Source organism: Schistocerca piceifrons, chromosome 2 (assembly GCF_021461385.2).
Source record: "Schistocerca piceifrons isolate TAMUIC-IGC-003096 chromosome 2, iqSchPice1.1, whole genome shotgun sequence".
NCBI classification, from domain to species: domain Eukaryota; kingdom Metazoa; phylum Arthropoda; class Insecta; order Orthoptera; family Acrididae; genus Schistocerca; species Schistocerca piceifrons.
This window is the reverse complement of record NC_060139.1, coordinates 486,114,256-486,128,530: the sequence shown is the minus strand read 5'-3', so window position 1 is coordinate 486,128,530 and position 14,275 is coordinate 486,114,256.

The following is a 14,275-nucleotide window of genomic DNA, read 5'->3' as shown; positions in this document are numbered from 1 at the left end:
CGTTATGCATAATCCCCCAGAGCTACGAGTAGAATGATAAATGAGCTATAAATTAATGCGACCAGCAGTCGATGCAGCTAAAACCAACCGGCAGAGTTTGCTGAATCGTCGAAATTCAACCGGTCGCACGCAGGAACTGTCAGAACCAGGTACCACTGTCTGACAGAGTTGCGATATGAATAGGGGTAAATGAACGCTAATACCGAAAACACATGCGTGCCGGCGCATCATTTTGCACAGACGAGAATAAATCTATGGATGAGAATAAATCCCCATGTATGTGCAACGTGTCGAAGAAATGGTATGCAGAAGTATTCTCCTGCACACTGTGCTGTCTAGGTTTATTAGTGCTTTAACTCATGCGAATTCTGTCAGGTGCGTTAAGTTCAATTAATACTTTAAAACAACAGAAGTAAACATATGCTGTACATGGAGACGATATAAAAAATATACCTCTGTCTAAATTAGGAGTTTCAGCTACTCTTTGACGCACGTGGGCGTGGAAATTCTCATTGAAATTTGCGTTAAGGAGACGTATTTTACTAATCACAGTATAGACTGTTAATAGAAATTTAAGGTTCGTGATTCTTTGAAATATATCGCAGACACCATTGTACATAGAACATCTCCGACAGTTCCTCATTCCAGAGATCAGTGCTTCTGTGTATGTAATCTCACTAATTACGATTTCTGATCGAAACGTCATTTAAATCCTGTAACTGGATGCTATGATCAATGCACTACTGAAAAATTGGACTAGTGTTCTGCCTTTCTTATTAAACATGGTCACACCGCACTCTTCGAAACGGGACAGGCAGAATGGTCTCTTAACAAGGAACATTTGCTTCTTGGAGACGTGTCGGGAAGAAATCGACGATAATCACCAGCACTAGTTTGAAATAATTTGAAGAAACCACAAAAGAGAAAGTTAATCGTCATGACTGAGCAAAAGAAGTAACCGTCGATCTGTCGTCAGAGGCAGTATAAGCTTCATGTGAGTGTTGTTCAACGAACAGCTTCACCACAAGTTCTGTTAAACCCAGTCGGGGGATCTAACTAGCACGAGACGAATTTTTCCCCTTTAGAATTTACTGATGTTATTAGCCTAATTTGAAGCGCCAAAGAAACTGGTGTAGGCATGCGCATTCAAATACAGAGATACCTAAACAGGCAGAATACGGCCCGGCAGACGGCAGCACCTGTATAAGACAATAAGTGTCTAGCACAGTTGTTAGATCGGTTACTGCCGTTATCAAGATTTAAGTGAGTTATAACGTGGTGTTAAGGTTGGCGTACGAGCGATGGGACACAGCGTCTCCGAGGTAGCGATGAAGTGGGGATTTTCCCGTACGACCACTTCAGGTGTATTGTGTACATCAGAAATCCGGTCGCCGCGCGGAATGGCCGCACGGTTAGAGGCGCCATGTCACTAATCGTACGGCCCCTCCCGCCGGAGTTTCGAGTCCTCCCTCGGGCATGAGGTGTGTGTTGTCCTTAGCTTTAAGTTAGTTTAAGTAGCATGTAAGTCTAGGGACCGATGACCTCAGCAGTTTGGGCCCTTAGACATTAAAAAAAAAAAAAAAAAAAAAAAAAAAAAAAAAAAAAAAAAAAAAAAAAAAAGGAAAAAAAGAAAAAAATCCGGTATAACCTCAAATCTCCGACATAGCTGCGGCCGGAAAAAGATCCTGCAAGAACGGTACCAACGACGACTTTCAGAGTCAGAGTGCGAAGCACTCAACGAAACATCATCGATATGGACTTACGGAGCCGAAGGCCCACTCGTGTACCATTGATGACTGCACAACACAAGGTTTTAGACCTCGCCTGGGCCTGCCAACATCGGCGTTAAATTTCTTAATTGCGTACCACGTTTACGTTTCAGGTTACAAACGTTACTCAGTGTAACGACCATCTGCAAGCACAATAACGTGGAACCGCACTAGAGACTGCTCTACCACTGTCCAAAACAACGGTCGACCATGGAATGTCCAGATGTCGTTACACAGCTCGTGCACTGCTAGAAGATCTCACATTATGTCCAGCATTCTCAGCGATGGCAACAGTAACTTGCTCGTCAATTTGTCGGGCAATTTGCCAACGGCCTTATCCAGAAACAACTGCCAAATCGCCATTGAATTCGAACTTCTAAATCATGTTCTTCAACCCCGGTGCGGAAAGACGACCTCCCCGTATTCCTGTAATGCGTTGCTACTGGCTAGTAACAGCAACACTCTCGCTGTTGTTTTGATAAAACAAAAGTCCTGATCACCCAGTCCAGACCCATGTTGACCGGCTGCAACTGTAATGTACACTAAAATGTAAATGCCGTGTGGCTAGGGCCTACCGTCGGGTAGACCGTTCGGCTGGTGCAAGTCTTTAGAGTTTACGCCACTTTGGCGACTTGCGTGTCGAAATGTACACTGATGCTTATGTTTCAACGCTATGTCGCCGTAACCAGTACGGGAGCAACGCAAAATCGTGACAGTACGATTGCTAACAAGGCAAATCGTATAGCGAACAGTCTGAATATCATTTCCATGAATAGTTTTCCGTCTACGCTGGCTCAAGTAGAGAAAGTATCTATCACATTGTAGATACCAGTTTACCTCTAGTTAAATGTGCGATGGAAGTCATCTGTGAAGAACACGTGTTCTAATTTCGATGCTTCTGACTCGACAATAAATGAAGGGAACATGGAAAATACCAGGTAAGTCGCCATTCTTTTCTCAGTAAGTTAGAAGTGCCATTAGATTCTCCAACGAAGGTACTATGATTTAGAGGTACCAAGCAGAGATAGGGGAAAGTTAGTTCTGGGTTTATTAGCATGAAAATTTTGTCAGGCTGGAAGAGAAGCAGGTAAGTCAAACGCGCCAACGAAAAACCAAATAATAAATGAAAGGCAGCAGTCTGCTTTTGTTCTACAATATTACTTTTATTGCTAACCGGTTTTCGGCTCACAAGGCCATCTTCAGATATTTACTGAATATTATCACCAAAGAAGTTAAATGTTAGCAGACAACATTGGAAGAGAAGTAACACATCATACTTTATGTTTCTACTTCACTCTAGATGTGTTACTTCTTTTCCAATGTTGTCTGCTAACGTTTAACTTCTTTGGTGATAAATAAGTGTCAGTAAATGTCTGAAGATGGCCTCGTAAGCCGAAAACCGGTTAGCAATAAAAGTAATATTGTAGAACAAAAGCAAACTGGTGCTTTTCATTAATTATTATTATGTTGTTCTACCAAGAACCGACGGAAAATTCTGTTAATATGAAAAACCAAATATGTCATCGACGGCGCAAGAGATGGCAGTTAAATCACCTAAATTTAAAGAAAAAAGTCAACAGTCGCCTTTCATTGCGGAGAATCTGTCAGGAAAAAGTATATGATCAGAAATACTTCTTAAAGAAATATGTAATTAAGTCTTGTTTAAAGACTCAGGCCGTACCCCGATATTATGAGTCTCATAAAATTCTGTGGTAACTCAACAGTAAAGTTTTTTCATGGCTTAGTACATGACATGATTCCCTGTGAGATGAATGTACGTTATCTATGGTTTTAATAATAACGAATAATATTAAAAATAATACTAATATAACCTTACTGTCATAAATACAAAAATGTTCAAATGAGTTTGAATTCCTAAGGGATCAAACTGCTGAGGTCATCGGTCCCTAGACTTACACACTACTTAAACTAACTTATGCGAAGAACAACACACACACCCATGCCCGAGGGAGGACTCGAACCTCCGGCGGGAAGAGCTGCACAATCAGTGTCATGGCGCCCCTAACCACATGGCCACACCGTGCTGCAGGTGCTGCGACTGGCGAAGATATCGATTGTCAGGTAAAATCTTAACTGTTGACTCTGGTACATGTTCTCCGATTAACTATTTTGCAGAAATCATTCGGTTTCGCCTTACAGATAGGATCATATGTCGGTTCTCTTTGGGAGAAGTCACTTATGTTCAGCTTTGCACTGTCGTGCTAGGAACTTTCCCTAAGTCTCTGAACCCATTAAAAGGTACTGACACGCTATGTGGCACAGTCCAGTCTCTGATACCGGTGTATGCCTCTTACCTCCCTCGAGGCTTCAATGGATTATACTCTGGAAAACAGGTGCAATTTGGGTCTTTATGGCAGTGTTTTGTTTACTTCACCAAGAAACTGTATTCTGATCGCAGCGGAAGTGCAAACTGGGCTGGGCTGAGACATTTAGAGTCTCAATGCCTATTTTTTTTTTTTTTTTTTTTACTCTCAGCATGAGACTACTGACATTAGGTATTACCTAGAAACCCACTTCGCCACTGCCTTAAATGTTGTTTGATGATGATATACCGACCCAAAGCGCTAACACCATTCAAGTTATATAAAAACAACTGAGACCGTTTTTTATAATCACAAAAACCGAACAAAATTCTCAGATACGCATATCTGTCGTGATATCGTCGCTAAGAAGGTCGTTGCATAACAGCAGAAGCTTTTCTGACAGAGCTGTGCTTTGGCACAGAAAAAAAACACTATAAAGATAGTGGATGGATTTTATAACTAATTTTTCCATTTATTTCATTGTCTCGGTTAGCCAAGAATAGCCACGATAGCTGCCACGAAAAAGAAAGTAAAATGGCCAAAACATATCGATAGGATGGTAGAAGGGAAACTGACAAAAAAGTATTGAATTACAAACCAAAGGGAAATTGGAAGCAGGTATGGTGTCTACTCGTCGACAGGAAGAAGAAGAAGAAGTTCTCTTCGGGTGGGTATACGAACTTGATGTTCAAAACCACACAGTAGAGTTCATAGGGTGGCTGACATGTAAACTTTCCATTTATATTCCTTTCCTGCACGCTGAATAGTAAGTGCCTGAGCACAGAGAAGACTGCTTTTGGTTAATAGCTTGCTCTTACCGCTGGACACGCTAAAATATCGTCCACTAAGTTACTTTGACCGAATCAGGAATGTCGCCATCGTTGTCAGGACTCGGCTGAATGACATCAAGAAGTAGACCCCATCTAGAGAACTGTGTCCTGTCCTCAGGGCGCGCAGTCTGAGCGACATTTGCAGAGGCGCAGTCCGGAATCAGTATGCGCGGGCAGCACCGGCGTGAGGTGGAATTAGGACCGCTGGATGCAGAGCCAGAGCCAGAGCCGGGGTCACAGGCCGAGCTCCCTGCTGCGCTGGACGCTGCATGGCCACTGCCAGACAGCCTCTAAGCTCCCAGAGACGGAGGCGTCCAGTCTCAGGCCTCAGCAACAGCAGGCTGTTCTCACACCTGTCACGAGAGAGAACTCCACTATTTCTGCCCACAAGTTTTATTTTCTTTATTTTTATTTTCCGAAGTTGAATTTTGACCTGCTGCTTAAGTACTATAACAAGACGTGCTACATCTGTTGTTACAAATTTTTAAATGATTGCATTCTGTTCTACAACACAAGGATACTATCCAGCTATGTTATGTTAACGTGACAGTAATTTACAACTAAGTTTCTTATTGTAGCCAACGGCCTTGCCGCAGTCGTGACACCTGTTCCCGTCAGATCACCGACGTTAAGCGCTGTGGGGCTGGGCTAGCACTTGAATGGGTGACCATCCGGTCTGCGCTGTTGGCAAGCGGGGTGCACTCAGCCCTTGTGAGGCAAGCTGAGGAGCTACTTGACTGGGAAGTAGCGGCTCCGGTCTCGGAAACTGACATACGGCAGGGAGAGCGGTGTGCTGAGCACATGCCCCTCCATATCCGCATCCAGTGACGCCTGTGGTCTGAGGATGACACGGCGGACGGTCGGTACCTTTGGGCCTTCATGGCCTATTCGGGAGGAGTTTAGTTTTTTTTTCTAATATGCCTATATCTAAGCTAATAATAAATCAATAAAACCGTATTGTCAGTTTGTCTTGAACAGTGCTAATCTCCAAAATGATCGAAATCGGATCACGGAAAAAAAGTTATGATGATTTAGAGTTTTAGCAAAACTTTGTTATCTGACTGTCTGTCTCAACGCGCTAATCTCCAAAACTATTAAGCGAATTTCATGTGGTTTCCGCAGGCAACTTGAGTGTAGCTTCGGGTTCCATACAGGCCTCATTTCATCAAAATCGGATCACAAAATAATATCCACACATATTATGAAAATGGATATACATGTATATATGTATGTATTTATGTAAGTATATTCCACATCTCCGTCGAAACCACTGGATCGACTTCAACCAAACATGATACACAGAACACATACTATATGGGAAGAATCGCTGTAGGGATAAGAACCACCTAGTTATCAAAAGGGTGTGAGCGGGGGTGAAAAACAAATGTAGGCCATGAAATGCGAATACCCACATTTTATTCTTCCAGTATTTGAGAGCAAGAGCATTTAGTGGCTTAAAATAAACTTTACTCATAATTATAAACCTTTCGAAAGGCTTAAAATAAACTTTACTCATGATTATAAACCTTTCGAAACTACCTCTCATTGACAAACCCCACAAAAGGGGAAAAAGTTTATCGCTTACTAGGTTTTCGCTGTACAGTAAAACAACCTGACATTTAATTTCTTATTTCTTTCACTAATTGTATTCCGACGGATGTTGTAGACATACACCACCGAATATACCTGCAAAATTATATCATTGTACGACATACAGTTTAAGATGTATGATGTCATGACGACTGAGCTGCATGAAAAGCTGCACATCGTGCGTGACGTTTAAATTTATTATTACTAACCTGATAAACAGAATTCGAAGAAACTTCGTAAGGAGATTGCTTGAACCCTGACGAAGAACACAGGCTACTTTACAAAGTGTATAGTACATGACACTTATTGATTTGAAGATATTACACAAACCAGCGAAACAAAAATTATTTACTCTTCGACATTCGAACTTTTTTTATTACTTTACAGGTCTACATCTACATCTACATCTACATTGATACTCCGCAAGCCACCCAACGGTGTGTGGCGGAGGGCACCTTACGTGCCACTGTCATTACCTCCCTTTCCTGTTCCAGTCGCGTATGGTTCGCGGGAAGAACGACTGTCTGAAAGCCTCCGTGCGCGCTCTAATCTCTCTGATTTTACATTCGTGATCTCCTCGGGAAGTATAAGTAGGGGGAAGCAATATATTCGATACCTCATCCAGAAACGCACCCTCTCGAAACCTGGCGAGCAAGCTACACCGCGATGCAGAGCGCCTCTCTTGCAGAGTCTGCCACTTGAGTTTATTAAACATCTCCGTAACGCTATCACGGTTACCAAATAACCCAGTGACGAAACGCGCCGCTCTTCTTTGGATCTTCTCTATCTCCTCCGTCAACCCGACCTGGTACGGATCCCACACTGATGAGCAATACTCAAGTATAGGTCGAACGAGTGTTTTGTAAGCCACCTCCTTTGTTGATGGACTACATTTTCTAAGCACTCTCCCAATGAATCTCAACCTGGTACCCGCCTTACCAACAATTAGTTTTATATGATCATTCCACTTCAAATCGTTCCGTACGCATACTCCCAGATATTTTACAGAAGTAACTGCTACCAGTGTTTGTTCCGCTATCATATAATCATACAATAAAGGATCCTTCTTTCTATGTATTGGCAATACATTACAATTGTCTATGTTAAGGGTCAGTTGCCACTCCCTGCACCAAGTGCCTATCCGCTGCAGATCTTCCTGTATTTCGCTACAATTTTCTAATGCAGCAACTTCTCTGTATACTACAGCATCATCCGCGAAAAGCCGCATGGAACTTCCGACACTATCTACTAAGTCATTTATATATATTGTGAAAAGCAATGGTCCCATAACACTCCCCTGTGGCACGCCAGAGGTTACTTTAACGTCTGTAGACGTCTCTCCATTGATAACAACATGCTGTGTTCTGTTTGCCAAAAACTCCTCAATCCAGCCACACAGCTGGTCTGATATTCCGTAGGCTCTTACTTTGCTTATCAGGCGACAGTGCGGAACTGTATCGAACGCCTTCCGGAAGTCAAGAAAAATAGCATCTACCTGGGAGCCTGTATCTAATATTTTCTGGGTCTCATGAACAAATAAGGCGAGTTGGGTCTCACACGATCGCTGTTTCCGGAATCCATGTTGATTCCTACATAGTAAATTCTGGGTTTCCAGAAATGACATGATACGCGAGCAAAAAACATGTTCTAAAATTCTACAAGAGATCGACGTAAGAGATATAGGTCTATAGTTTTGCGCATCTGCTCGACGACCCTTCTTGAAGACTGGGACTATCTGTACTCTTTTCCAATCATTTGGAACCCTCCGTTCCTCTAGAGACTTGCGGTACACGGCTGTTAGAAGGGGGGCAAGTTCTTTCGCGTACTCTGTGTAGAATCGAATTGGTATCCCGTCAGGTCCAGTGGACTTTCCTCTATTGAGTGATTCCAGTTGCTTTTCTATTCCTTGGACACTTATTTCGATGTCAGCCATTTTTTCGTTGGTGCGAGGATTTAGAGAAGGAACTGCAGTGCGGTCTTCCTCTGTGAAACAGCTTTGGAAAAAGGTGTTTAGTATTTCAGCTTTACGCGTGTCATCCTCTGTTTCAATGCCATCATCATCCCGTAGTGTCTGGATATGCTGTTTCGAGCCACTTACTGATTTAACGTAAGACCAGAACTTCCTAGGATTTTCTGTCAAATCGGTACATAGAATTTGACTTTCGAATTCAATGAACGCTTCACGCATAGCCCTCCTTACGCTAACTTTGACATCGTTTAGCTTCTGTTTGTCTGAGAGGTTTTGGCTGCGTTTAAACTTGGAGTGGAGCTCTCTTTGCTTTCGCAGTAGTTTCCTAACTTTGTTGTTGTACCACGGTGGGTTTTTCCCGTCCCTCACCGTTTTACTCGGCACGTACCTGTCTAAAACGCATTTTACGATTGCCTTGAACTTTTTCCATAAACACTCAACATTGTCAGTGTCGGAACAGAAATTTTCGTTTTGATCTGTTAGGTAGTCTGAAATCTGCCTTCTATTACTCTTGCTAAACAGATAAACCTTCCTCCCTTTTTTTATATTCCTATTAACTTCCATATTCAGGGATGCTGCAACGGCCTTATGATCACTGATTCCCTGTTCTGTACATACAGATTCGAAAAGTTCGGGTCTGTTTGTTATCAGTAGGTCCAATATGTTATCTCCACGAGTCGGTTCTCTGTTTAATTGCTCGAGGTAATTTTCGGATAGTGCACTCAGTATAATGTCACTCGATGCTCTGTCGCCCGCATCTCGTGGTCGTGCGGTAGCGTTCTCGCTTCCCACGCCCGGGTTCCCGGGTTCGATTCCCGGCGGGGTCAGGGATTTTCTCTGCCTCGTGATGGCTGGGTGTTGTGTGCTGTCCTTAGGTTAGTTAGGTTTAAGTAGTTTTAAGTTCTAGGGGACTTATGACCACAGCAGTTGAGTCCCATAGTGCTCAGAGCCATTTGAACCATTTTTTGCTCTGTCCCTACCACCCGTCCTAAACATCTGAGTGACCCAGTCTATATCTGGTAAATTGAAATCTCCACCTAAGACTATAACATGCTGAGAAAATTTATGTGTGTCCGTACGACCAAACTGAGGTCATGGACCGTATCAGTACATGAAATAACAACATAAAAGTAATAACAGATAAAATAAAACGTTTATGAACCCAAAAAATGACAAGCCATAAGTTTATGTAAACGCAATCAACAGTGTAACACAGGAATCAACTTAATTTTTGAAGGAACTCCTCGAAAGAATAGAACCTGTGACTCATGAGGTTCAGGTTCGATTTGAAAGCGCGTGGATTACTGCTAAGGTTTTTGAATTCTTGTGGTACCTTATTGAAAATGGATGCAGCAGTATACTGCACACCTTTGTACACGAAAGTCAAGCAAGTGCGGTCGAAATGCAGATTGGATTAGACTAGTATTAATTGAGTGAAAGCTGATAATCCTTGGGAATAAGCTGGTATCGTTAACAAGAAACGACAGTAAAGAATGAGAGGCCAATGTGAGAATACCGAGACTAATCAACAGCAGTTGACAAGAGGTTCGCGAACTTGCGCCATTATTGCCCGAACCGCACGTGTTTGGACAGAAAAAACCTTTGAAAATGGGAAGACTTACTCCAAAATATAACACCATACGACACAAGCAAACGAAAATAAGCAAAGTAGACTACCGTTCGTGTCGAACTACCGCTTACTTCAGATGCCATTCAAATAGTAAACATGACACCATTTAGTCTTTGAAAAAGATTCTGAACATGGGCTTTCCACGACAGTTTACTATCTATCTGGACAACTACGAATTTGAACTGTTCAGTTTCACTAATCATACGCCCATTCTGTAAAATTAAAACGTCAGATTTTGTTGAATTGTGTGTTAGTAAAAACTGAGTCTTACTGTGATTTAGCGCAAGTTTATTTTCTACAAGCCATGAACTTATTTCATGAACTGCATGTTTGAAACAGAGCCAATGTTGCACACAAGATCCTTTACTACCAAGCTAGTGTCAACAGCAAACATAAATAATTTAGAATTACCTGTAATACTAGAGGGCATATCATTTACACAAATCAGGAACAGGAGTGGCCCCAGCACTGAACTCTGCGGCACCCGTCATTTGACAGTACTCCACTCAGACCCCACATCATAGCCACTCTCAACACTGTGAATAATGGCCTTTTGTGTGTGTTGTTAAAGTAAGAGGTGAACCAATTGTGAGCTACTTCCCGTATTCCATAATGCTGCAACTTCTGGAGCAATATTTTGCGATCAACACAATCAAACGCCTTAGTTAAATCATAAAAGATGCCTAGCATTAGAAACCTTTTGTTTAATCCATCCAGTACCTCGCAAAGAAAAAATAATAAAGCTTTTTCAGTTGTTAAAACACTTCTAATTCGGAACTGTACATCTTACAGCAAATTATGTGAAATAAAATGATCAATTATCCTTACGTAGACAGCCTTTTCAATAACTTTAGCAAACACTGATGGATTAGAAATAGGTCTCAAATAGTCTACGTTATCCCTTTCTTCCTTTTTATAAAGCGGCTTTACTAATGAGTACTTTAATCGTTGAGGAAACTGACCATTCTTAAAGCAAAAATTACAAATATGGTTAAATACAGCGCTAAAATGTGGAGCACAGAACTTTAATATTCTGCTAGGCACTCCATCATATCCATGAGACTCCTTAGTCTTCAGTGATTTAATTATTGACACAATGTCCCCCTTATCATTATTATAGAGGAGTATTTCAGACTTCAATCTCGAAAAGGCATTTTCCAAGAGAGTTATATGATTCTCTGTAGGAACTAAGTTATTATTTAATTCACCAGCAATACTCAGAAAGTGACTGTTAAATAGTGTACATACACCTGAGTTATCAGTAACAGAAATATTTTTACTACGAACTGACTTTATATCGTCGACCTTGAGCTGCCGACCAGACACTTCCTTCACGACCGACCACATGGTTTTAATTTTAACCTGTGAATTAGCTATGCTGTTTGCGTACCACATACCCGTTTCTAATAACATTTTCAGCACCTTACAATACTGTTTGTAATGGGCTGCTGTTGCTTCATTGTGTTTACTTCCGACATTTTGACAAAATTCCCATTTTGTTCTACAGGATATCCTTACCCCACTAGTCAGACACCCAGGCTGCCTTTTACTGCTAGAACCCTGTTTAGAAAGTTGTAATGTAAATCGACTTTTCAAAGAGCGTGTGAAATGTGTTCCGGAAAACACGATATTTTTCGTCTATGTTATCGGCACTATTGTTCCTTAACGAGGTTCAAAAACCTCTCTATTACCGTTTCTTTAGTTTTTCTACATTGTTTGTAATTATTGGTAACATTTGTTTGAGTACAAAAATATTTTAGTGTTAAAATTTGTGCATCGTTATCTGAAAGGCCACTCACCCTTTTACTAAAAATGTTGTCTATGGCTGTGTCACTGTTCCCCTGCACCCTAGTTGGAAAAAACACAGTATGCATCAGACCATATGAATTTAGTAGATCTTCAAACATCCCTTTTCTTGCACAGTCACATACAAAATTAATACTGAAGTCACCACATGCAATTAATTTTTGGTACTTCCTATAAAGTGAACCAAGAACCCTCTCTAGCTCGAGCAGAAACACTCTGAAGTCAGAGTTAGGGGACTCATAAACAACAACTTTCAGATACCTGTTCAGTGCAATGGCGTGATACGTCTACGGACTCAGATGGAATACTGCTTTTTACGTACATGGCCATTCCCCCACTCTGCAAAGAACTCCTTGAAAAACAGCCAGCTAATCTGTATCCTGTTAAAGGAAGCCTCTAAATTGTCAAATTATTTAAGTGGTGCTCCGGTATACCAATAATGTCAGAGTACACATCTATAAGTTTTTAACTAATTTATCTGTAATTAAATTTTGATGAAATATGCTAATTCCTTCTCTACCATAATACCTGATCTCCTCTGAAAGTGATTCCTTCGTTTGAGAGCCTTCCTTTAAGTAGAGATACCTATCAGCTGACTTCGGTCTAAAAAAGCTACAGCTCTAACATCAACATTTGTAAAAATGCCTCTATTGGTTGATATTTGTTGCGTGATGCAACTCCCAGTAATGAACGCAATCCTTATACAGTCTTCAATGTGTTTAGGGAGAAACCAGAGCGCACATCACGAGCTATGCTTACCCACACAGGCAGACGTGTGAGGACAGCTGATGTTATCACACATACAGTAGCTTACTTACAAGCCGTCACTCATCATAACAAAACTACTGATACGTGAGTGTAGCCATTGTGTGACAGTTGGTTATAACTAAGTTAGGAGCACATTTTATATACTATACATATTTTTATACTAAATCTACATCGATTTAATAAAACTGTTTATGCTAAGTATTTTATGCCTATATATAACAGTAACCGATATCCAACAGAACCTTCTATAAAGGACGACCCAGGAGGGAAAGTGAATATTTCAAAAGATCCGAAAATCAGCCATTTGACACAAAAATGTTTGCATAAACGTAAGTATGCTTTTCGAGATAAAACACATTGCGTGCGGATTTTATTGTACGCTGCTGCCACGTGGCTTCTCTCTCGGGATTTATCATAATTGATATTTATGTTCTAATATCTTTGCAGCTACGAAACAGCAGAATTTCGTAAGCCATTCGTTGCAGTTTATTCGTCCATTAAGTGATGTGGCTCAGTAGTGAGCCACTTCTGGCACGAAGTTGTAATTTGCGCCATTCCTCGTTTCCTGCCCTGCCCTGTCATCCGTGTTAGCGCTGCTCTTACGCTAGAGCTTGGATAGGGGGCGCGATCAGCAGGATTGTGGTGCCGTTGGCCCCGCTGTATGTCGCCATGGGGCATCGCGAGACTCAGTGAGGCGTCTTGGAATAACCAGCGTCGAGCTGTGGCCCTGGTTCCTGTGGCGGCGTCGGATGGCCGCCCGGAGTTGCCTCGCGGACAACAGGGGCTGCTCCTGATGCCATGTATGCCGTAAGCTCGACGATCTATTCGTATAAATTATTTTCATTATAACGTGTCATATCCAGGATTAACCATTTTCTTTGACTCAGCCTAGGACTTCCCTCAACATCTCCGGTCATGTTACAGTGAACTAATTTCGTATCCAGCATTAACTGATATTTATTTTTTCATTTGCTGTAGGTTTTTTCTCAGTTTACTGCATTCGATTGGAAAGAAATCACATTGTATACTCATAAGAAGTTTATCATTTTGCATTTACTACTGAGGAATTATGACTATTTGAATACGCACATGCACATTAGTGGTAACTCTATGATTGTATTTACGTCTAAGACCATGGTTTGAAAATGATTGTGAAGGTCCGAAACTAGTCACTACAAAAAAGTGAGTATTATCGCAAATGTGACAGATATTGGAAGAAAATAAGAAAAATATATACCTAAGTTGCTAGTCCAATCCTCCGTCAGTATGTTGGAACACAATGATATTGATTTCTTCTTATAGACACTTTTGATTATTTAATGTGCTGTTTCCATTTTCTGACCCATTATGCGGAAGAGTCTTTCTCAGAAATGTTTGGTTCCATCCACTGTCCTACATATTTAGACTTCTCCATCCATCTGATTTTCCCTTTTTCTCTCCTCAGTATTCTGGTTTCTGATTTGATGTTCGTCATAAGTTCAGTTTCCTCGAAGGAGATATGAATTACTACCTTAGCTGGTTGTGTCTTCACTTAACTGATGTGTTCTGCAGCTATGTCCAGCACATCTGAAGTAAATTGTGATTCTATC